This window comes from Schistocerca americana, chromosome X, assembly GCF_021461395.2.
Source record: "Schistocerca americana isolate TAMUIC-IGC-003095 chromosome X, iqSchAmer2.1, whole genome shotgun sequence".
Lineage (NCBI taxonomy): Eukaryota > Metazoa > Arthropoda > Insecta > Orthoptera > Acrididae > Schistocerca > Schistocerca americana.
The window spans coordinates 460,248,944-460,272,151 of NC_060130.1; positions in this window are offsets into that span (position 1 = coordinate 460,248,944).

The window sequence follows — 23,208 nt, forward strand, 5'->3', positions numbered from 1 at the left end:
GAAGTTAACACAATTCTAATAATCGTTTCCACAGTTCTTGATGGAGAGAGATGTGAAAGGCTGGAGTATTAGACATTAATTTTCTGTCTTCTGTCGTCACTTGCCTCCATCTGTCATGTTGTCTAGGTGTTGCACTACCACTTCCATGTAACTGATTGAAGAGGCTGAAAAATAACTGCAGGGATGGTTGACACCTATTGGTGTATATTGCCGCACACACCACACAAGAACGAACTGCATTCTTCCTATACTCTGTCCATACACCATGAGCTTTTAGGCTCTTTCCCCGTAGGTAAATCTCTTTGTCCTCTCAAGATTTACTCCATGAACTGTCGTATACTAACTGGAACGTCCCCTTAAAAAAATTATAAATGACTGTGCGTAAACTGACACACAATATTTTTAGCGCAACGCAATTTGACTTTCCATAATCCCTACAAAAGAATGGCCCTTACTAACAATAACCTATACCTTTCATGAATTACTTACCTCACAAAAATCTTCACTACTCGAACTACTGCAATACAGCGAGCGCCAATACTGCCAGCTAAATAAAAGATTCTAACAACTGAAGGCACTAACTACTGATAGGCATAGTCAGCAAATGAAAGATTTTGATAGAGAACAAACAATGTATTTACCTTAATAGTGTTCAAAAGTCATTATATATATATATATATATATATATATATATATATATATATATATATATATCAGTACATGAAATCCAGTATTACAAATTTACTGTCTCTGATGGACACACGTCCAGATCCTCCGCTCCCAAAACTCCGCCATCTCTCACCCCACATCCACCACTGCTGGCGGCTCACCTCCAACTGCACAGCACTACGCGCTGTTAACAGCCAACTGCCCAACACTACAATATCAAACACTCCAACAATGCAAACCAGCCACAGACTTCACACAGCACAGAGCGATACGTGGCGTTACCAACATAAAAACCTAAACAGCCTGCTTACATAGCCCCTATGCTCCCCACAAAAAATTTTAATTATTGTTTTGGGCAGATCTGAAGAAATTTTTCATAATTACAACAACAAAGAAATCAAATACACACACATATTGATACAATGTTGGTCAAAACCTAAAATTTTCTCACAGTCCATGAAGACAGTCCTGATCATTCATCACAGTATTAATTACAATTTTATGCACAAAGTCTGAGCAGTGAAAGAAAATGCACACAGAAGTTGTGGATTTCCATGCAATTTTGAAGAAGTAGTGTCGTTCTTCCAATGTAAAGACAATGCTGACTCTTGACATGCAGACAGGTAATGGGGCACAACAGAGCAAATCCACCGCAGAGTCAGTCGAAGTTTTGAAGAATATTGGTAGGTAGGTCATCACAGAGCAGACCCACTGTAGTCCTGGTAGAGATTACGGTATTGGAGAGCCACCAGAAGTGCAGACCCATTGCAGTCCTTGTAGAAAAATGGTATTAGTGGGCCATCAAAGGTGCAGACTCACTGTAGTCCTTGTAGAGACGGCCAGCAGCCATCTGTTGCGACTGTGCAGGTGCACAATCACCATCAAAGAGTCTTGCGGACAATATAGCAAGTCCATAAACCACCACTTGTACACTCACAAAGTTTTTGGAATTGTCCTTAGAACCAGCAATGCTGTTAACCAGCCCCTTGCTGAATTATCAACACACGTGCAAATGCTATCAGTCCCCCCCCCCCTTTTTTTATCGCACAACCTGCATGTACCATGGCCAACAAAAACGTGTGCAGCGAAATGAAACTTAATTTGAAGAACTGGTGTCTATACAATTATAAATTTACGACATGAGAATACAATTAAAAGGTACAAAAAAACCATTAAAGAACATAACAATACAGATAACATTTGTGGTAATACAGGCTTTACAAAAGAATCAAAATAACATATACACCAGTGTTACAGGAAATATGGCGAAAGTAAATAAATAAAATAATGAGAATAGTTTTCGAAACATTAGTTTCTCACATGAGCATTGAAACAGAACAGAATTAACAATGTCTAAACATCTTTACAAAGTAAATAACATAGTATTAGAAAAATTCTATAACATAACTCTTATCAGATAAACACATAAAAACAGGAAGAATACAAATACACAATGGTACATAAACACCTAGCGGAATAACGCAAAAGGAAGGGACAGGGTTTGTTTTACTGCAGTATTTTGCAAACAAAACTTTCTTTACTTCTTGGAGATCTCCCTTCATTTATCATTATTCCCAAAAAGTCCTATCTATACCTGTTGTCCCTTAACCCTACTGTTTTGTTCATATCCTCTTTCTAAGTAAATTTTTCTCATTGTACAGTATTCATTTTTGCCCAAATATTTCTCATATAACTTCTCAATGCATTCTTTCCCTATTCTTCATAGTTAGTTTCTTATATGGTCTACCCACTCTTAAGCTAACTTAAATCTACTGAGCTCAGATATATATACCAAGGGACAAGGCAATGCAACAGCACAAAACAATTAACACAAGTAACAATGACAAAAAAATGCAAATTGGCCAAGCTAGCAGCTGTAAGTCTAAATTAGCAGAGCAAATGCAACATTACAACTAATATGAGCCAATGTGCAGCAACAAGAAAAATAAATCAGTAGTATAACTAACTTAACAGAGTAATACAAAGTGAAATTTAGTAGCTCTATGCCTGGCAAACAACAGCAGCAAATGCTATAACTTATACCTAAACACAACAAAGCTAAAGCAGAGAAAATATTACAGAAAAATGGCCATGTTTATTACCTGTGTCACATCTTAACACTAGAGTGATGCATCACGATAACTTACTCTAGCAGACAAGTTACCAAATCGTAAAAAAATTATTTATGCAATTCCTGTAAAGGGAAATGTCAATTTGTGTTCCCTTTTTTTTAAAGAAAGTAGATCATAAAATTATTGTTTAATGGATCTGTAGACAGAAAATATTTACATTAGTACAGCTATTAAATTTTATATTAACCAATGCTGCAGTGCAGCTAGAAACTAGATACTAAACAAAATAGGAAAATATAAATACAAAGGAAGGCATGAAACTTCATTCACTAGCCATATGACATTTCATAAGGCTGTAAAAAAATATCTCAACTAGAAAGACAGTAGTCATAATCAGGTGTATAGACATGAATTATTTCTCATCATTTCATTAGGCATTTCAGTAAATTTCAGAAAGTATTTGAAATTGTTTCTACAAAGAAATGTCAACTGTGAGGTTAATGGCCTCTTTTTTCTTTTTTCACCCAATGGCTTTTTCTCCAGGCGACTGCCACCGCTGGGTGTCCACAACGCATTACGTCAAGGTCACTTATCTTTCTTACCGAAATATTTACGACAGCAGTTTCCGCTACAGTGACAGTCTCATATAAGAATTTCACAGGTCGAGAATTTGCATTACAAATGTGTAGGAACAAAATCCTGTAAATATAACAGTATCCACAAAATTTTCGCCGGAATTGTGATACATTCACACATGTACACACATTTCATGACTCTTCAAGTACGATTCTTGGTTTCCAATATCCTTTCTCACAAATCAGAGTCCCTAACCACTACTCATTATTCCTTACCTTATTACACATGCAGATATTCGTTGACATTTCTTCAACATTTCATCATAATAGATACATAGCATAATCAAATTCCTCATATTGCATCAGCTTATTGATCATAAACATACCTCAACAGCATAATACACATCGTCATCATAATAATATGATAAAAACTCAGCCAAATCTCAAAAACGTTGTAGCTTTCTGCAATATTTTCACAACCTAAAAAAAATTCTCTGTTCAGTTTAACAGTGTCATCTACCTCAAACGTACTTTAAAAATCATGATCCCATACAAAATACATCATTCAAAGCTCTCATAGTATCACAATGGTTCAGAAAACATATGAACAGTCACAAAGTACAGACAAAATATAATTTCATAAATGTGAAGTTATCCAACTGTGTAATTACAAAAACATCGGTCACTGATGTAGTAAAAAAATGTTTGTCTCTCTCAGTTAAATGATCAGATAGCTATGTAATTTATGTGTTAGAGAATTATGGTACTGATGCGTAAAGTTGTTTAAGCAAATACCATATTAGTTAGGGCTCCTTGTGCTTGCCAAACACATGGTACACAAAGTAGGCGTGTACCCCCTGAGGATTAATGTAATTATACCCTCAGGTGTTACAGATTACAGCAATGGAATGAAATATATCACGGAAAACCTTTGTATCATTGTTATTCAAAAATCTTTAAAAATAAATGTTTTATGTACAAAATTAATCACTCAAATAGGTGTACTGCAGCACTAAACTGTGCGTCTTGATGTAAGATAATCTCTGTCATTACTTAACGGTAAAAATGTGCCAAGTGTCGTAATTATCGTCGTCCATAAGCGAAGTTCTGTAGAAGTCAATGTACTTACCTTGTAATAAACAAAAGTGAAATGCTATGCGTATAGATACCGTAGTTATTACCGACAGCACCGTGATCAAGAAAATACTATACTGTAATGTATTGTTGTGCTACGAAAAAGGCTGTCTCATTGTAGCTATACCACAAAAGTTACTACTAAAACATGTTTTACTTTCCAGAAGAATTCAGAAAAACTGTGCAGATATAAAAGAGATACAGCACAAAAGCAACAACGTAAATTGTGTCACATATTAGTAGCGCCGCGATATAATCGTGTAGCTGTCAAAGAAACCAAATACTAAGTCATCTTTAATCTCACAGAAAGTACTTCAAATAAAGAATGTCTTTTCAAGTAAACCAAAATGTTGCATTAAAATCTCATTAGCAGAATATGTTCTAAGTATGTAAGCCGTATATTCGTTATATAATCGTGCAACTAACGAGCAAGAATGTACGCACACAATAACACTGTGTCCTCTGTTCCCTATAACATTCCATTTGTAATTACTTGTCTAAATAAGTTCCCTAGGTTCTTGACTAGATAGTTAACTTTAAAACATAGTTGCATGTTAACAGTTTCTAAGTGTGACAAAGAGTACTAGTAACGTGAAGTGAGATGTTTTATATCAAAGACTAAGTTAAAAAGCAGATTATCTCTCAATAAACGGTTTTACATGTGAAATGTGGTGTAAACCGTTACTCTTCCTAGTACGTAGAGTTTCAACTTCAAAACAATTATCATATTGTATATGTCGGTAAGGAATACTAAAATTTTTCTCAAGGTTAGCGTCTATGTTATTTTTCTCGGAGCCAGCCAGCACACGTGGCTGCCTGTGGTGCGAGTCATTGTCTGTCTCTTTAGCTTGGTTCAAATGGCTCTGAGCACTATGGGACTTAGCTTCTGAGGTCATCAGTCCCCTAGAACTTAGAACTACTTAAACCTAACTAACCTAAAGACATCACACACATCCATGCCCGAGACAGGATTCAAACCTGCGACCGTAGCGGTCGCGCGGTTCCAGACTGTAGCACCTAGAACGGCTCGGCCACTTCAGCCGGATCTGTCTCTTTGCTGGCGCTCGTCGTTATTGGGATTTGGAGACCTAGCTTCTACACATTCACCTTGTCGAGAGTGCCCTGCTCTGTTTGAATCCCGCCAGTTCTGATGAAATTCGGGTCTGTCGTTTTGTCAGTAGTTTACACAGTTTCTTTTTTGTCGGTCATGTGGTGGAGAATTTCTCCCGGAATCGTAACTGCACGGTGGACCTTTGCGTCTGAAGTTCCTCTGTCTCCCTTGATAATAATTATTTTGGTTTCCATATTGTCTGTTTCTCTGATTGTCTCTGTGATAGTCATTACCGTGGAGAGGTGATCTTTCCCTGTAATTATTACTACTCTGCCAACAGTTGCCATACGGGTGGTGTCTGTTTTAGTCACGATTTACGTTGTAATAATAGCCTTGTCGTGTCCAGTTATTGTTTCTCTCATCGCGGAATTGTGACGGATGTGACCTGTAACTGTTGTGCTCCTGTTTTCGCGTTCCGCGATTCTCAGTGTCAATTTCCAATTCTTGTAACAGTCCCTGAAAAGCTTCAATGTCGTCTCTGCAACGTCCTGCCAAAGTAATATGTCGTAAATGTTCAGGCAATTTGATTAAGCAAATGTGGATGAGTTCTGAGGGGCTGTATGGGTTTGACAGGTTCTTGTGCAACGTCTTCCAAATATTTCACAAGAGTGGAAAATTCAGATTGTTCGCAATGTTTCATCATTATGACGCTATGTTTTACTCGGTCATTTGTAGCTAGAGACCAATATGCTGAGAGGAAGGCATGATAAAATTCTCCTTCACTGTGACTCCAGTGACCAGTTGGGAGGAAAGCAATGAGAGAATTGATGAAGCCATGCTTGTGGATGAATGTCGTTGACAGAATTATTAAATGTTTTGAATTTACGTGTAGTAATGAACAGCTTATAGTCCAAATCATCATGTCGGCGAGTCGCATATCGGTCATTGTTACTTCGTTTCGGCGGTTCCATCTCAAAATTCGATGCACCTTGCTAATTTCTTTTATAATTTGCGAAATGCGCTGTGTTATTATTTTGTGGCTTTTCCGTATTTGTAAGTACCTCTTCCCGTATTGGAGCACGAGACTCCTCTGAAATTTGTAATTCTTGTATTACTTGTGTCAACTGATATTGTACTTCTCGGATTTCTCTTTTTTACTGTGTATTGATTTGATTTTGATTTTGTTTGATTTTCTAATTTGTTCATACTCTTCTGTGTCAGTGAAGGCTACGGGTCTTGTCTCATTTAGATCATCATCTACCTCTGTAGATAAGTTAGTGAACTGATCCGAAAGTTCGGCTGCTTTCTCCGATAGTGAACTTATTTCCTCAGTGCGTTTTTCTGAACCAAGTTTCAGAGTGTCCATTTGTGTTGAAATCGTACCTACTGTGTCCATTAAGTTTTCCTAAGTTTCTGAAAGTTGCGTAGCCGAATCGGTAGATGCAACTGAGTCAATTTTAGCTTGCAAGGTGTCGTGATTTTCATGAACAATAGTTTGCAGTTATTTTATGGCTGCTTCGTGATTCTGTAATGCATTTTCATGACGCGAAAAAATAGGTTGAAAATGCTCACAAATTTGTGTTTTTACGTCATTAGAGACTTTTTGACACTTCCATTCGATTTTAAGTAACTCAGCGGTTAAACCTTCACGTGTTTGTTCAAGCGTTTGCTCCACTGAGTCAAACTTTTAAAGCTGTTGCTGTGTTTGTCTGTGATTTCGTTCCATCGTGTCTAACTTTTGAAGATTTTGTTCCATTGTGTCTTACTTTTGAAGCTTTTGTCATATTTGTTGCATTAATTCTAATAACAATTCACTGGTGTCTGAAACATGTTCCTCAGTGCTTTACGGCAGTGCATTTCAACCGGCAATATTCGCATTTTGAAAAGCAGAAAATGTGTCTTGACTTATTTGAGAAAACGGTGAGGACGCAAAACCTGAATGTACAGTATTTGCAAGATTGTGTCCTGTCATTTCGGATTCCTGAGGAGAGCTGTTGCCGACGGATCGATCGATAATGCCTCCCTGTTCACTATTTGTTTCACTGTCGACACCATTATTTGCTGCCCGCTCCATTTCCCTATGCACAATTACCAAATTACTACTTTGAATGTCCGTTAATTCATTACACGGTGGTGCTCATAAGCTACGCTCGTCGTCACTATCATTTCTCAATTTACTTTGGAGCCTAGTGTTACGTTTTTCACCCGCCATAATTATCACGTATTTCACACGATAACAAGAAACGCACAATTTGAAGAGCAAAAATAAGAAAACACATTAACGTAGCACTGAAAATAATATCTAGTTAATCGCAAGCGCAGCTGCGAAATACTTGGTGCAAATCTACATGCATGCCACAACTGTTTTAGTGTACAACAATGAAAAACAACAACCACAAAGGAAATTCTCTTTATAATCATGCGCTAGCAATAAACAATAGCTACACTAATTACACAAACTACAAGAAAATATCAGAAGATTCCAGTGAGGTATCCTCGGTTAAGGGTCGCCATATGAAACGTCCCCTTAGAAAAATTATAAATGACTGTGCTTAAACGGACACACAATATTTTTCGCGCAACGCAATCTGACTTTCAATAATCCCTACAAAAGAATGGCCCTGACTAACAATAACCTATACCTTTCATAAATCACTTATCTCACAAAAATCTTCACTACTCGAACTACTGTAATACAGCGAGCGCCAATACTGCCATCTAAATAAAAGATTCTAAACTACTGATAGGCAAAGTCAGTAAATGAAAGATGTTGATAGAGAACAAACAATGTATTTCCCTTAATAGTGTTCAAAAGTCATAATATATATATATATATATAAGTTCATAATATCCAGTATTACAAATTTACTATTTCTGATGGGCACACGCCCAGATCATCCGCTCTCAAATTTCCGTCATCTCCCCACATCCACCACTGCTGGCGACTCACTTCCAACTGCGCAACGCTACGCGCTGTTAACAGCCAACTGCCCAACACTACAATATCAAATACTCCAACAATGCAAACCAGCAACAGACTTCACACAGCACAGAGCACTACGTGGCGTTACCAACATAAAAATCTATAAAGCCTACTTATATAACTGACTAGCAAGCAGGAGTTCACTCAAGGAACACAGAAGCACTCTGTAAGAAAATATAGCAACACTGTGCCTAATAACTACGCAGGTTGAATTTCACAACTAAGCGTCAATATGGAAACTTTACACAATACGATATCTCATAAACGACTCGCACTAGGCACCTGCAACAAACACCACTGACATTCTACTTTACCCTACCTTTAGTCTGTCGTAGACAGTAGGCATTTTTTCCGTTTAAAACAGTATATATTTGCGCTAAAGTATACTTTATAGGTATTAATACATTTTGTTAGATGGCTAACAATACGAGCCCCTGAATACCAATCCTTCTGTGTAAACGACATATCAGTAGCACTTTCCATTTTTGATATCTGTGGGGTGCAAGTTTTACGTTATTTATACATACACTGGAAATCCAAAGAAACTGGTACACATGCCTAATATCTTTTAGGGCCCCAGCGACTACGCAGAAATGCTGCAACACGACGTGGCATGGACTCTACTAATGTATGAAGTAGCGCTGGAGGGAAATGGCCATGAATCCTGCAGGGCTGTCCATAAGTCCGTAAGAGAACCGGGGCTAGAGATCTCTTCTGAACAGCACATTGCAAGGCATCCCAGATATGCTCCATAATGTTCATGTCTGGAGAGTTTGGTGGGCAGCGGAAGTGTTTAAACTCAGAAGAGGGTTCCTGGAGGTTCTCTGTAGCAATTTTCAACGACTAGGGTGTCGCATTGTCCTCCTGGAATTGCCAAAGTCCGTTGGAATGCACAATGGACATGAATAGATGCAGGTGATCAGACAGGGTGCTTACGTACGTGTTACTTGCCAGAGTCGTATCTAGGTGTATCTGGAGTCTCATATCCCTCCAACTTAACACACCCCACAGCATTACAGAGCCTCCACCAGCTTGAACAGTCCCACGCTGACATGCGGGGTCCATGGATTCATGAAGTTGTCTCCATATCCGTACCCATCCATCTGCTCGATACAATGCGAAACGAGTCTCATCCGATCAGGCAACATGTTTCCAGTCATCAGTAGTCCAACGTCGGTGCTGATGGGCCCAGGCTAGGCGCAAGGCTTTGTGTCGTGCAGTCATCAAGGGTACTAGAATGGGCATTCGGCTCCGAAAGCCCATATCGATGATGTCTCATTGAATAGTTCCCACTCTGACACTTTCTGATGGCCCAGCATTGAAATCTGCAGTAATTTGCGGAAGGGTTGCACTTCTGTGACGTTGAAACGCTTCTTTTCAGTCGTCGTTGGTCCCGTCCTTGCAGGGTTATTTTCCGGCCGCAGCAATGTCGGAGATTTGATGTTTTACCGGATTCCTCATATTCGTCGTACTCTCGTGAAATGGTAGTACGGGAAAATCCGCGCTTCATCTCTACCTCGGAGGTACTATGTCCCATCCCTCGTGCCCGGACTATGATACCAGGTTCCAGTTCACTTAAATCTTAATACCCTGCCATCGTAGCGACGGTAACCGATCTAGCAACTGCGCCACACGCTTTTTCTCTTATATAGGCGTTGCGGACCACAGCGCTGTTTCCCGCTTGTTTACGTATCTCTATATTTGAATACGAATGAGTTTCTTTGGCGCTTCAGTGTTTATGGGGTGTACTGAAGAAGGACTGCAGGCTAACTGAACATATATATATTTGCTTATTCCGCTTTCCTGCAGTCCTTATTAAGTACACAGTACACACAGGTACAGCCAGCAATGCTATATCTGTATCGCCTTCGATCCGTCTGATTAAATACCACATAATTTCCAAATAAGTGATTCCTCTGATGAGCTGACCTATGTGTGAGGGCGCAAATGATGCCAAGGCTGTTTCGACTGCAGAAGTTTCTCTGGAAAGACCTTACACGTCCTCCATACAGCCCCTATCTCTTTCTGCGCGATTTCCATATTTTTAGAGCCCCGAAGAAACACATCTGTGGCTCATGATTTGCTTTTGACAAGGAGGTACTAACCTGGATGCAATCATATTTCCGTAGTCAACAGCAAAGATTTATCCATGGAGGCACTACCTCCTTGTGTTATAGTGGATTACATGTATTAACATGTATGGAGACTATTTTTCAAATAGTAAATAGTTTATTTACTTCTTTCACATATCTCTCGTTTCCATTTGAATGTCACTTATATAATATGTTTTTTTATACTGGTTATAGTTTATGGCTTCGTATTCTCTATTATTCTCAGCCATTTGTGTCCACGTTACATTCTTTTCCAGCAATTTACACAATGCAATAACTTACATAACTTACATGTAAGCACTAATATACTTTCTGTAAAAGGAACACAATGCAGTGTAAGATTTTAGTTAATTTCTATTTTTATGTTTGTTTGGTGAATTGACCTCAGAGTTACCTGGTGCCAGAGGTAAGTTATCAGTTCAGACTCACAGTTACTGATTTGAAGAGTCACCCCTCTATATGAATTGTTTTGAATATATCGTCCAACAGCTGACAATGTTCATCCATTGTACTACTGGTTATCAGGTGTCATCAACATGAATCGTTAATTTTCTGGACAGTTTATTTCCAAGAACATGATCCAAAGTTCTGGCGAAAACGGTTGCTAAGACTGATAAGTCAAAAGATACTACCCTGAAAAGACAGGTCGTTCCTTAATATAGAAAGTTCTTATATTTTCTGCGAGAGTGAGCTTCTAACACCTGCCAAAACCTTGACGATAAATCTTCAGTAGACGTCAGCTTCACGTAATTGATGTTTTGCAACAGTTCACTCATGCTTTCCAGCTGATCATTCTCCTTAATTATTATTTTGTTTAGATTTCTTGCATCTAGTGCTTCTAAAACTGAGGTGCTACTTATTTAACTTTACTCTTACTGTGGGGCGGGACAGATGTACCTATTTCAGTGATACTTGCATAGGAAATAGACCATCTTTCATTGAATCGCTACCTTTTCTGACAGATTTTACAGGGTCATCACCTGAATGAACTCTGTCACTATCCTCTACGTTAACTGCAACGAAGTTGAAGATGAGAGTTGATTAGAAAATAAGCCCCAGTTCAGGAAAGTAATTATATCTTCAAAGAAACAGCGAAATCCTTAATTAATTCTGAAATAGAATCAATGTGAGAAATGCTTTTAAAAATAAACTGACGTGCACACACGTAATCTTTGTTGGTCTTGAAGAGGCTCGATAGGAGTTGCATACATTGAGGGTGAGTTACTAACATCATGAATACATTTAACTAAAAATTTATTCTGGCATTAAGATTTTAGAAAATACACACAAGAAACCATATTATTACGAATTTTAATTTGAGATGAAGTGTTGGTACTAAACACATCATAAATCACTGAAATCAAGCACGGAAAACGCATGGTTGATGCTGTCATTTGAGAATTGCAAGTACAGTGGGATGCTTGAATTACATACACATTCATTCACACTTACCATTCATCACAGAGAAGGGATTTATTCGCAAATTCAAGGAAGAAGCAAAATATAACGTGCATTTGAGAGAAACTAGGCTCGATGGTTGAGTATTCGGATAACAAAATTTAAAAAAAAAGTTTATAGTGAAAGTACAAATTCTGTTTCCCACAATAAACCAGCTTCTAACTCATTCCTACTACCTTCCTCTACCTGACATTTACACACACGAAATGACGTCAGGGCGATTATATTGGTTCAGCCATTTGTTACAGTCACTAATGTTTCTTCCGAAATAATTGGAGAAATTGACAAGAGAAGGCAACACCAGCAAAGCGACAGGTAGCGAGGCGTCCGAACATTGTTCTAATGAGAAATGTGTTCAGTATTTCAGCGATTCCTGTATCTCGCATAAATAATTGATTATGTACGTCTACAGTATCTCGCTCTCCACAAAATTCTTCCAACATACTGAACCTTTGTCTTCAACTGATCCCATTCCTCTGGCAGCAAGGATTTATAGATCTTAGCCTAACACATACAATCATTAACACTATAGTCAACCTACTCATTTTCCAACCAGTTAAAAAACATTGTCACTCAGAATCATATCTACAGCATTCAAGGAAACGCTTTCCAATTTCCTCATCAGGACAACCATCGGTAACAATATCCTCCTTACTGCCATGCAACCTTACGTCATTAATCTGTTCATCGCCATTAAAACAGAAAACATAATGAAGAATGATAACCTCCAACTGTTTTTGGCCCAGCGTCATGTAATAACGTTTGAATGTTATTTCCATCATTTCGGTGTGCCAACTTTTTTATTTTATATTACTATCATGATTTTGGCATTAAATCACTATCAGGTACATCAGTGTCGCGAATAATTAGAATTTGTTAAGTGAAGTCATCGTCAAAATCTATTGAACTGGGTGTTCCAGACTGTAAACAAGGAGAAAATCGCAAACCTGTATGACAGACAAGTAGCAAACATGTGTTTCAACTAAAGAACAATTGAACCACATAATGAACATCAATACAGACTTCAGATGTGCAGTGAAGATGTATGTGACAGGTAGGTAGCAGACATGTTTGCCAAACGTAGAACAATAGAGACACAGAATAAACATTAATGCAGTTGTTACATGTGCTGTGAACATGTGAACTTGTGGCTCAATTGTTCTCTGATTGGAAAACATGTTTGCTGACTGTCGGCCATATATTTTTGTGTGTTTGTACTGATCTACACGCTGGAGTCCCAGTTCAATAGATCTTGACGAAGACCTCACTTATCAGAATCCTACAACATTGTTGTATTTGGTCATAGATTAAGCCAAAATCATGATAGTAATATAAAATAAAGAAGTTTGTACAGTCAGACGGCGGAGATATCATTCAAATATCACGAACATTCACTGGCATACGCACATCATTAACCAATATTTCATATTTTATAACATCACTTCTACAAAAATTGCTAGAGTTAGTACTTACTCCGCTATTAATGGGCTCACACTCGTTAATTGCACTATTTTCCTCATTGCTCAGCAATGCCTCATCCTCAAAATTGTTTTAACTGCCATTTTTATTCTTGCCCCTTGAGTCCATGTTAACTTCTTCCTTTCCGTCTGACGAAACAAATGTGTCTATTTATGATAGTTTAGTAGTTATAATTGAGCTTAAGCGAACATGGTCTTCGAAAACTACTTCTTCATCAATTTCATTTCTATCAAACATTTACTCATTACGGAAACTAAACTGATCATCATTAAACGTAATTTTATCCCATTTGTTCCATTCATCTCCTTTTCTTATTGCAATATTAATCACAATCTTCCTCAAATTCTGTACTACCTGTAGTATTATCCATATGACATAGACACATTTATTTTTCTCCTCGTCATTTCGTGTCCTATACTATCCCTGCCTATTTCTTGCATATGCATAAGCCCCCCAGTAAACCTTGGCTGACGCATCATTTAGTTTCCTGACTGACTGCCCTGAAAACTGTAGTGTTGTACACCCTATGCCCTGCCCCTTGTCTTTCATTATCTCTAATTTGATAAGAAACCTTTCTTTTCCCCCTATAATTTGTATTCTCTCCCTGCTTTCTGTTTCTCCTGTTCATGTCCTCATTATCAAGCCCATACCTGTCTTGTCTCCATATATTACAACGTTTTTCATTAAAAATACTATTATAGCTTCCCTACTATTCTCACTCTCCAATATACCTTACCCTGTAACATAGAGTTCTTTCCATATTTTCAATGAAGGTGAGCAGTTCTTTCACAGAATCAACTGGAATGTTAATGTGTTCCCATTGTAAGGATTTTGGCAGCATCCTCTTTAAAGCTAAAGTCTCAGTTGTCACACCTAGTGACCTACGAAAATGAATCAGTTTATTTGGTTCCCTAAAATAAAATTCTCTCACACTTTCCATCATACTTCTGTAGACTGAGCCATTTAACAAAATGATTTTGTAGTCTCAACTGCTTTTCCTGTCCCTGCTACTTACTGCAGAACATTGTTTCAGATATTTTGTAGTCAATACACTTTTAAACATTCTGACGTGCCCAGGCACGAGCTCTTCCTTCTAACTGATTTCTTACGAATTCAGCTTTGTTCAGTTGTTCGGATCTATATGAACCAAAATTATTATAAAATTTATTTCTCATTATCTGAATACCAAAAGAACTTTACGAATTTCGGTAACTTAATCTGAAAATGTATGAGCAATTCGTGTACAAACATCTTTTTAAAATATGTTAAGGAATTTGGTCATAAACTTTAGTAGTGGTATATGTAACATTTGCCTCATAAATATGTGACATATATATGATTACACTAATGTGAAATATTTTTTATATTTTTGTTATTCTTCGTGGTAATAATAAATTTTTCCTTCCAACTTACACTGAACAATCAATAAAGTGTCTTCATTTGCACCAAAGGGCTTGTTAATTGCTGTTTACAATAAATGATTAGCACTATTCTGTTATTTGATTATTGATTGTTTCTGCTCAGTTTGATTGTGTCACCATGGAAATTAGATGACTCATTGACATAGAATTGGAAGAATTAGTGAATTCCACAGCAGATCAGGGGACACTTACGATCCGGAAGATGATATCAGCTGGAATCAGATGTTCTGATGACAGAATTGGCATTCCACACCCTGTACAGTATAGTGAACAGACTTTTCTTCCTAAAAATGGGAATATGAAGTGGAACTTACACTCATCAGCACAACCTGAGCGCCTGTCAGCTTCGAATGTCATCAAGGAAACCCAAGCAGTTACCAGATATGCAACCAGCAGAATAACACACTAAAAATTTTAATTTGAAGTTGTATTGTGTACAACCGCCTCGACATGAAATCATGAACATATAAAATACCTTGGGGCAGCGTGCTTATGATCAACAATGGACAAACATTGATGGTCCTTTTTTAAGGTATACTTAGTAGTATTGTTTCTTGTGGGTGTATATCGATCACATCAGATGAAACATTCTCTAAGATTGCGTGTGACTTACAGTTTGATTCAGAACCCACGACATACTGGTAAACTTCCTGCAATTTGTAGTATTAGGGAGAAATGGGTAGAAATTCTTCCTAAATAGGAGCATTAAGAGGTCACTGTCTATTTTTGATGGTCCTGTATTAATATGTTTTGGTGATTTTATATCTTTGTCATTATGTTGGTCTTAGGAAATATGATTTTGGGACCCGTCCTTTCTGCTTGTTTTTGCGGTTCGGGGGAATTTTCTTCAGTTACTTCCAACTCTCGGCTAGTAGGGCCATATTATCTGCAAAGCCTAAACCACTGACACTGATGCCTTCCTTTCTGGTTCGTAATCGGATTCCGCTATGAATCTTCGTTTACATCTCTCTTACTACTATTATAGGGCGCTATTAAACAGCAGCGGGGAGAATCCATTTCCTTGCCGTGCACCCATTTTTATCGCAAAAGGGTACTCCCATGAATTTGACTTTGGAGTATGTGTTGGTAAGGTTTTCTCTGATTCGGTTTTTGGTAATGTTGTCCAGGTTTAATTTTTGAAGTATAGCGATGACGGATTCACAGTCTGTCACGTCGTATGCTTTTTGAAATACATTGAATGTTGTAACATATGACTTTGCTCTTGATTTTTGTGGACTATGTGGTTTTTGAGGTTAGGATTTTTCCTTGGCACTATTATCATTTCCCAAAACCGGCCTGTTATTTTCCACATTTATGGTCTAATTGGGATTCTGCTCTGTTTAGCAGGTTTTTAGAGAATATCTTGTACGTTACATGTAAGAGTGAGACTTTTCTGTAGTTGTTGGGGTCTGTTTCGGACCCTTTCTTATGGAGTGGGTGGACGAGGATCGTATTCCGTTCAACTGAAATTCTCTCATGTATCCAGATTTCGTTAAAGATGTTTTGGAGAGAGTATATGGCATTTTTATTCAGGTTTTTCCAAATTTCAGCGGTTGTTTGATTTTCTCCCGGGGCCTTATAAGTTTTGAGATCCGAAGTCACTGTCTTTAGTTCCTCGTTGGAGGGTTGTTCAGAGCTAAGGCTGTTGAATGTTGAGGTCTTAAACGCCATTTTTCCTTTGGGATCTTCACGTTTGAGGACGTATCTGAAATTTTACAATTAACTGTGTTGCACTCAGTATTTCCGTTTCTGTCTTGGAGTTGCAGGGTTGATGGACCACATTTGGTTGCTTTTTATTTAAAGTCTTATAAAAGATCTTTGAATTTTTTGTGAAGTCTTCATTGATCTGAAAGGAGAGTTGGTCTTCTTCCCTTTTCTATTTTTTTGAGATTTTTCTCACTAGTGTTATTAAATTTAGGAAGTTCTGTATGGTATCTTGATTTTTCTGTGACTTTCACTGTCGCCACTCCTTTCTTCTTCTTAGTGTGGCTCTTACCACTGCTTTACAGCCTCGGTTGTGAGCCCTGAAGTTTTTTCTCAACCTCCTCTTAACTGGGGAAGACACGCTGACCATAGACCAATCTGGGGAGAGCCGCCTTTTGATTCTGATTTCTGTGTTCTTCCGCGGGCGGTGTTTCATTTCCCACCTACCTTGCATCTGCAGAGCCCTTCCTAGTCGGCACCTGGAGACGCGCCCAATAGGGGAAGAGAAACCCCCCCCCCCCCCTGGATTTTTATTAGTATTATCATTTGGCTTTGTGCTATTTTCAGTAGCATACTGAAAAATTACAATGTCAACATTTGTACGAAAGAGGTTTATAGTAAAAGTTTTTGCAAATTTTAATGTCAGATCATGTTGACATGGATAGTAATTTTGTGCAGTGAAAATGAACGGAACAGCAATATAATCTTAACTACCTAACTCATCCCTGCTACAAAATTATCTGTACATGCAGCCGAAACATCACCTGCATGATATCTGTTCTCTACACTGAAGGATCTGGTATGAACCCCTCTGTCCTACAGGATATCTTGTTTACTCTAGAATATTTATTTTTCCATCTAATTCTGTTTTGTTATTAATCATTCCTTTGTGACATTCAAACATGCCTGCCTTCATAGACTTGAACTCTGCGTCTGTTTGGCTTTTATAGTCAGTTCCACAGGAAAGTGTACGCCATCATCTTAGATGTAACAAGCGCAGCGACATCTCTGCTAGTGGTATCACATCGGTACTCAGTGCATTTTTTACAGTGTAAACAGTGTGAGAGTTGAATGTTTTGTTTCTTAGGTTGCAGTTTTGGCTATTTCCACTTATTTACAGCCAATTTAAATGCCGAAAAAATGTGCAGTGTTTATCAAAAATACGTTCTGAGATCTTTTAAGAAGTCATTTGGTTCGAACGAGACAAACTGGATGTTCCAAGAGGATAATGATCCGAAACATTGCAGCCGTCTCTGTACAGAGTGGAAACAAGACAATGGGGTATCTACGATGGATTGGCCCCTCTGTGTCTCCGGTCGCAAATCTGATTGCAGACGTATAGTCGTATATTAAGATGAAGCTTAAACGAAAATTAATATACACTTTGAAGCAGCTGTAATGTAAAATCAGGACGATACGGAGGTCGTAACTGAGCGAATATGTAGAAAATGTCGTGAAAAGCATGCTAAAAAAGTGCCAAGCTATAAATGATAATAACGGCGATTGGATTAACTATTATGTGCAATCAGTAATAACATGTATTTTCATGTAAACATATATTTATAACAGTGTCTTTTATTTCATACAGATAACGGTGTACTCTTTCTTGTGGAACTGACTGTATATACGTGGGTTGAATGAAAAGTAATACCTCCACCTTCGTTAATTGGGTTTGGATGGGAATATTTTAATAAATCAAACGCAGAAATTATCCTTGGAATGTGATATTTAATCACCAATATTCACTTTTCCACATAATCACCAGGTAATTGGATACATTTCTGCCAACGATGAACAAGTTTTCCGAAGCCGTCGCGGAAGAAGTCGACACCCTGTATCCGCAACCACAGTCTCACAGTTCTCTCCAAGTCTTCATCAGAAGCATAATAATGCCGCCGCAGATCGTCTTTCATTATCGGGAACAGATGGAAGTCAGACGGTGCTAAATCTGGACTGCATGGAGGATGCCGTACGGTGGTGAGATTCAGTCTCTGAAGTTCTGATGTGGTGGCAATTGAAGTGTGTAGTTTGGCATTGTCATGGTGCAGGAAAACATTTCCAATTTCCTTTCGGACCCTTGTTAGCCGTCGTTTCAGAGTTCGCAGCGTTGTGATGTAACACTCTGAATTTATTGTTGTTCCACGATCAAGGAAATCAACATGGATAACACCACCTGCGTCAAAGAACACTGTGGCTATGACTTTTCCAGAAGAGGGCTGAGTCTTGAATTTCTTTTCCTGGGGGGAGTCTTTGAGTAGATATTCCATAGACTGACGTTTCGTCTCCGGGTCCTAATGGTGTACCCACGTTTCGTCTCCTGTCACAAATGAATGGAGAAAGGCCTCACCTTCATTCTTGTAACGTGAGGGGAGTTTCTGGCAAATTTCAGGTCTGTGCGCTTTCATTTCAGGAGTCAGCATCTGGGGCATCCATCGTGCAAAGAAATTCCGATAGCCAAGCAAAGCATTAACGTGACCACACGTTCTTGTGAAATGCCAATTGTGCTTGCAATTTTGGTTTGAGTGATACGACGATCGTTCTGAATCAGTCTGTCAAAATATTGCTTGTGAAACTCGGTGGTAGCTGTCACAGGTCTGCCAACTCATTGTTTGTCACGGAAGTCAGAAGTTCCCACTCAACATCTTTAAAATTACTCGCACAATAACGCACAGTACTCACCTCAACACGGTCACCATAAACTGTTTTCGTTCTCTGATGAATCTTCTTTGGGTTGACACCTTCTACTGTCAGGAATTCAATGACTGAACGTCGCTTAAATCGCATTGACCGGCCGTCTGCGCAGGTTTCCATACTTCACACTGTAACAACACAACTGTTCAGTGCTAAGGCTTCCCGCCAAATGGAGCTGTAGATAAGAGACTACGGAACAAGCCAGTACCTGCCGCATAACAATGCTGCCAACTGTTGAAGAGTTACGAAACTGGAGGCATTACTTTTCTGTCAACCCTCGTAGCTTACAACCTAACATTAATTCCTCAATATTATTCCCAAATTCTATTTTTACCTCTCAAATTAATTCAAAGTTCATACTCCCTATTTTCGATTTGTATTCCCAAGATTATTTTCACACTCATATTTCAATTTTCCAAATAATCCACACGTCGTAACATTTAAAATTATTGTGAACTGATTGTCTACTAAGCATCGGTTCTAAATTGTTACTCGTCTGTGGCATTTAGGATTTTCTGTATTGATACCTGCATCCTTTGATTCACAAACACGTGATAAATTTTTGATTTTATTGACCATGACTGGCGATTCGAAACACACGAACAATAAAATATTTAACTACTGCTGTTACTTAACAATTCCTCCCTCACTGGAACAGTGCGACATGCAACACTTGTGATAGACGTCTGCTGTGCTGCGGCACTTAGGTGATGTAACTCAAGCATGGCAGTGAGGAGACGCAGAGCCACATGGGTGTCAGTGTGGACAGGTAATGTGCCACGGAGGTGACGGAGCAGAGACGTTGAGGCGCGGAGGCGGGGCGTTGGCGGGTAACGCGGATTCGCAGCAACCTGGAGGAGTCAGCGCAGAGTCGATACGGCACGCAGTCGACGTGGCGTGGGCACACTGCTTCGTGAACCCCTGTACAGACGAGGACAGGTCTTGTGCCAAGGATGGGGCAATAGGATGCTACAACTTCCTGTTCCAAGAGCTGCCATACTGTCTTGTAGTTGAATTCGTACACAACGAATGCAGATGGCCGGCCGCGGTGCATACGTATGAGCTTGTAACTAATTCCATACTTTACTTTAGGTTAGTTCTAACACTGAGGTTTCTAGCTACTGGAGAAAGCTAGAGAAGCCTAATGCTTTCATTCAGAATGCCATGAAGCACGATATCCTCAATTATTTCTGAAACTTGTAACGCAATTTAGCAGTGCTTGAAGGATTTATACATGAAGGTGGGTTGATTCCGTTAAATTTCTTCAGAACATGACCAGCATACGTAACTGTAATAACACACCTAAATAAGTTGAAAAGTACAATAAGGGAACCATTTTTGTTCATATGAATTACTTTTAGCAAACAAGATATTTCAGGTGGGAATGTATTTTGAATGCCCACGCCACAGCCGGACGAAGTGGCCGAGCAGTTCTAGGCACTACAGTCTGGAACCGCGCGATCGCTACGGTCGCAGGTTCGAATCCTGCCTCGGGCATGGATGTGTATGATGTCCTTAGGTTAGTTAGGTGTAAGTTGTTCTATGTTCTAGGGGACTGATGACCTCAGAAGTTAAGTCCCATAGAGCTCAGAGCCATTTGAACCCACTCCACAGCTTTTTGACGCTGTTTTATTTGTTACGTTCAGTCAATTGTCAATCCCCACCATTCCATTTGCTCTGATTAATTCATTATAAATAGCAACTACTTCTTTAAAGTGACATTTCAACACTTTCCAAAAAAATATTTTGAGGAAGGATGTGCCTTTGCTGAAACCCTTAGCTATGCCTGTATGCAGGCATTATCAAATATATTTATAGTTTCGCAATTACAATGAAAATCTAGCCCTACATTGTAGAGTTTGTGATAAGAACTAAACCTTACAACTTATAGGCCCAAACTGTTGGCCGGCCGCGGTGGTCTAGCGGTTCTAGACGCTCAGTCCGGAACCGCGCGACTGCTACGGTCGCAGGTTCGAATCCTGCCTGGGGCATGGATGTGTGCGATGTCCTTAGGTTATTTAGGTTTAAGTCGTTCCAAGTTCTAGGGGACTGATGACCTCAGAAGTTAAGTTCAAATGGTTCAAATGGCTCTGAGCACTATGGGTCTCAACTACTGAGGTCATTAGTCCCCTAGAACTTAGAACTAGTTAAACATAACTAACCTAAGGACATCACAAACATCCATGCCCGAGGCAGGATTCGAACCTGCGACCGTAGCGGTCTTGCGGTTCCAGACTGCAGCGCCTTTAACCGCACGGCCACTTCGGCGGGCCAGAAGTTAAGTCCCATAGTGCTCAGATTCATTTGAACCATTTTGAACCCAAACTGTTCCTTCCCTACCTTTTCAGATATAAATCAGTGCATTTCATAATTCAACATTTTCAGCTGTTACGAGAAAATGTGTCTGATGTACAGTACATCAAGAGTTTAAGATCATGCTTATTTTTCAGTTCAGGTGTGTATGAAAGTCGCATTGGCATATTCAAATCAGATTTTCTCTCTTTCAAATGCCATAACAGGAATTGAATTGTAACATACAGTAAAACAGCTCCAAGACATTTGGAACTTTCCAAATTACCTTGGTGCTTTAGATGGGAAGCATAAGGGATGCTTTTAGGGATGATCACTATAGTGCAAATGCTATCATCTGGGATACTGTTTGTTGAAATAGCATGTACCAATTAAAAGTTGCTAATTCATAGGTTCATTGTGTAAATGTTTATTTGCTGTGAAATATTAACTTATGCAGTTTTAAAGATATTGAAATATTATTGTGTCATTGGATGCACCTCATTTATCTATCATCGAAGTATTCAGATTTGCATTAATATTTGGCTGAGTGATCGTTGACGTTCAGAGAGCTGTAACTTAGCCATCTTTAAGATTGTTTGATACTACGCCATTTCCTGTTGCATTGTCTGGCCTCCTAAGAAACCTTCCGTCGCCAAAACTCCCAAGACTGGGATTAACCCTTACAGTCCTTAGCTAACGCCTTTGCATCACGGTCGCCTGGAGGGTCCACTGCGGCCTGTCCTGAGTGCCGGGCCGGCTAGCGTTCAGCCACACATCAAATACACTTTACCTCATAGCAGGTCTAATCGGGCAGATTAGCTCGCCTACATGCGCGTACCGTTACACACCTCCACTTAATCTGGCACTTCAGCCAAATGGAACAAACAACTTGCATGTCAGAACAATAGAGGAAGTATCTTTGTGGTGGTGTGTTATGTGTCATAACATCTTATCAGGAAGCATTTACTAAATCTAACACAGATTATAAAAACTGTGGCGTATTAATTAGATGCCCGAATAAACACATAAATATAAAGTGACCTTCGCGTCAGCTCGTTCTTTTCAAAATATTTTAGCCCTTTTCCCCTCACAAAACAGCATTTCTTTCCCGCATCGTAGCACTTCACTATGACAAACACAGCACGTAATCGGTTTTCTGACGTCGAAATTCCGATAGTTAGCAGTCCAATCGCCCCTGCAGAGTTTCATCAGCGCCTTGGCCACGAGCAGCGCCGAAACAATGCGTCAATCCACAGCCACCGTCAGTGCTGAAGGACGATAGCTGTCGAGATACGTCTGAAGTTAGTTACTAGTAATCATAATATTGCTTCCCAACTCCCCATAGATCACACACTGAACGTCCTCCCCAGTGGAATCTATACATTAACAAACAGGATAGCAAAAATGAAAAAAAAACTGATTTACAGCGTAGGCAAAACACGTAGCGTAGGCAAATGTCGATTCAGCTCGACATTTCAAATACTCTGTCCAGGCTCCCACTAGAAAATACGTCTTTCGTGCTATGAAATTTGTTCGACGTCATATGTCAACTAACATTTTGTCACTTC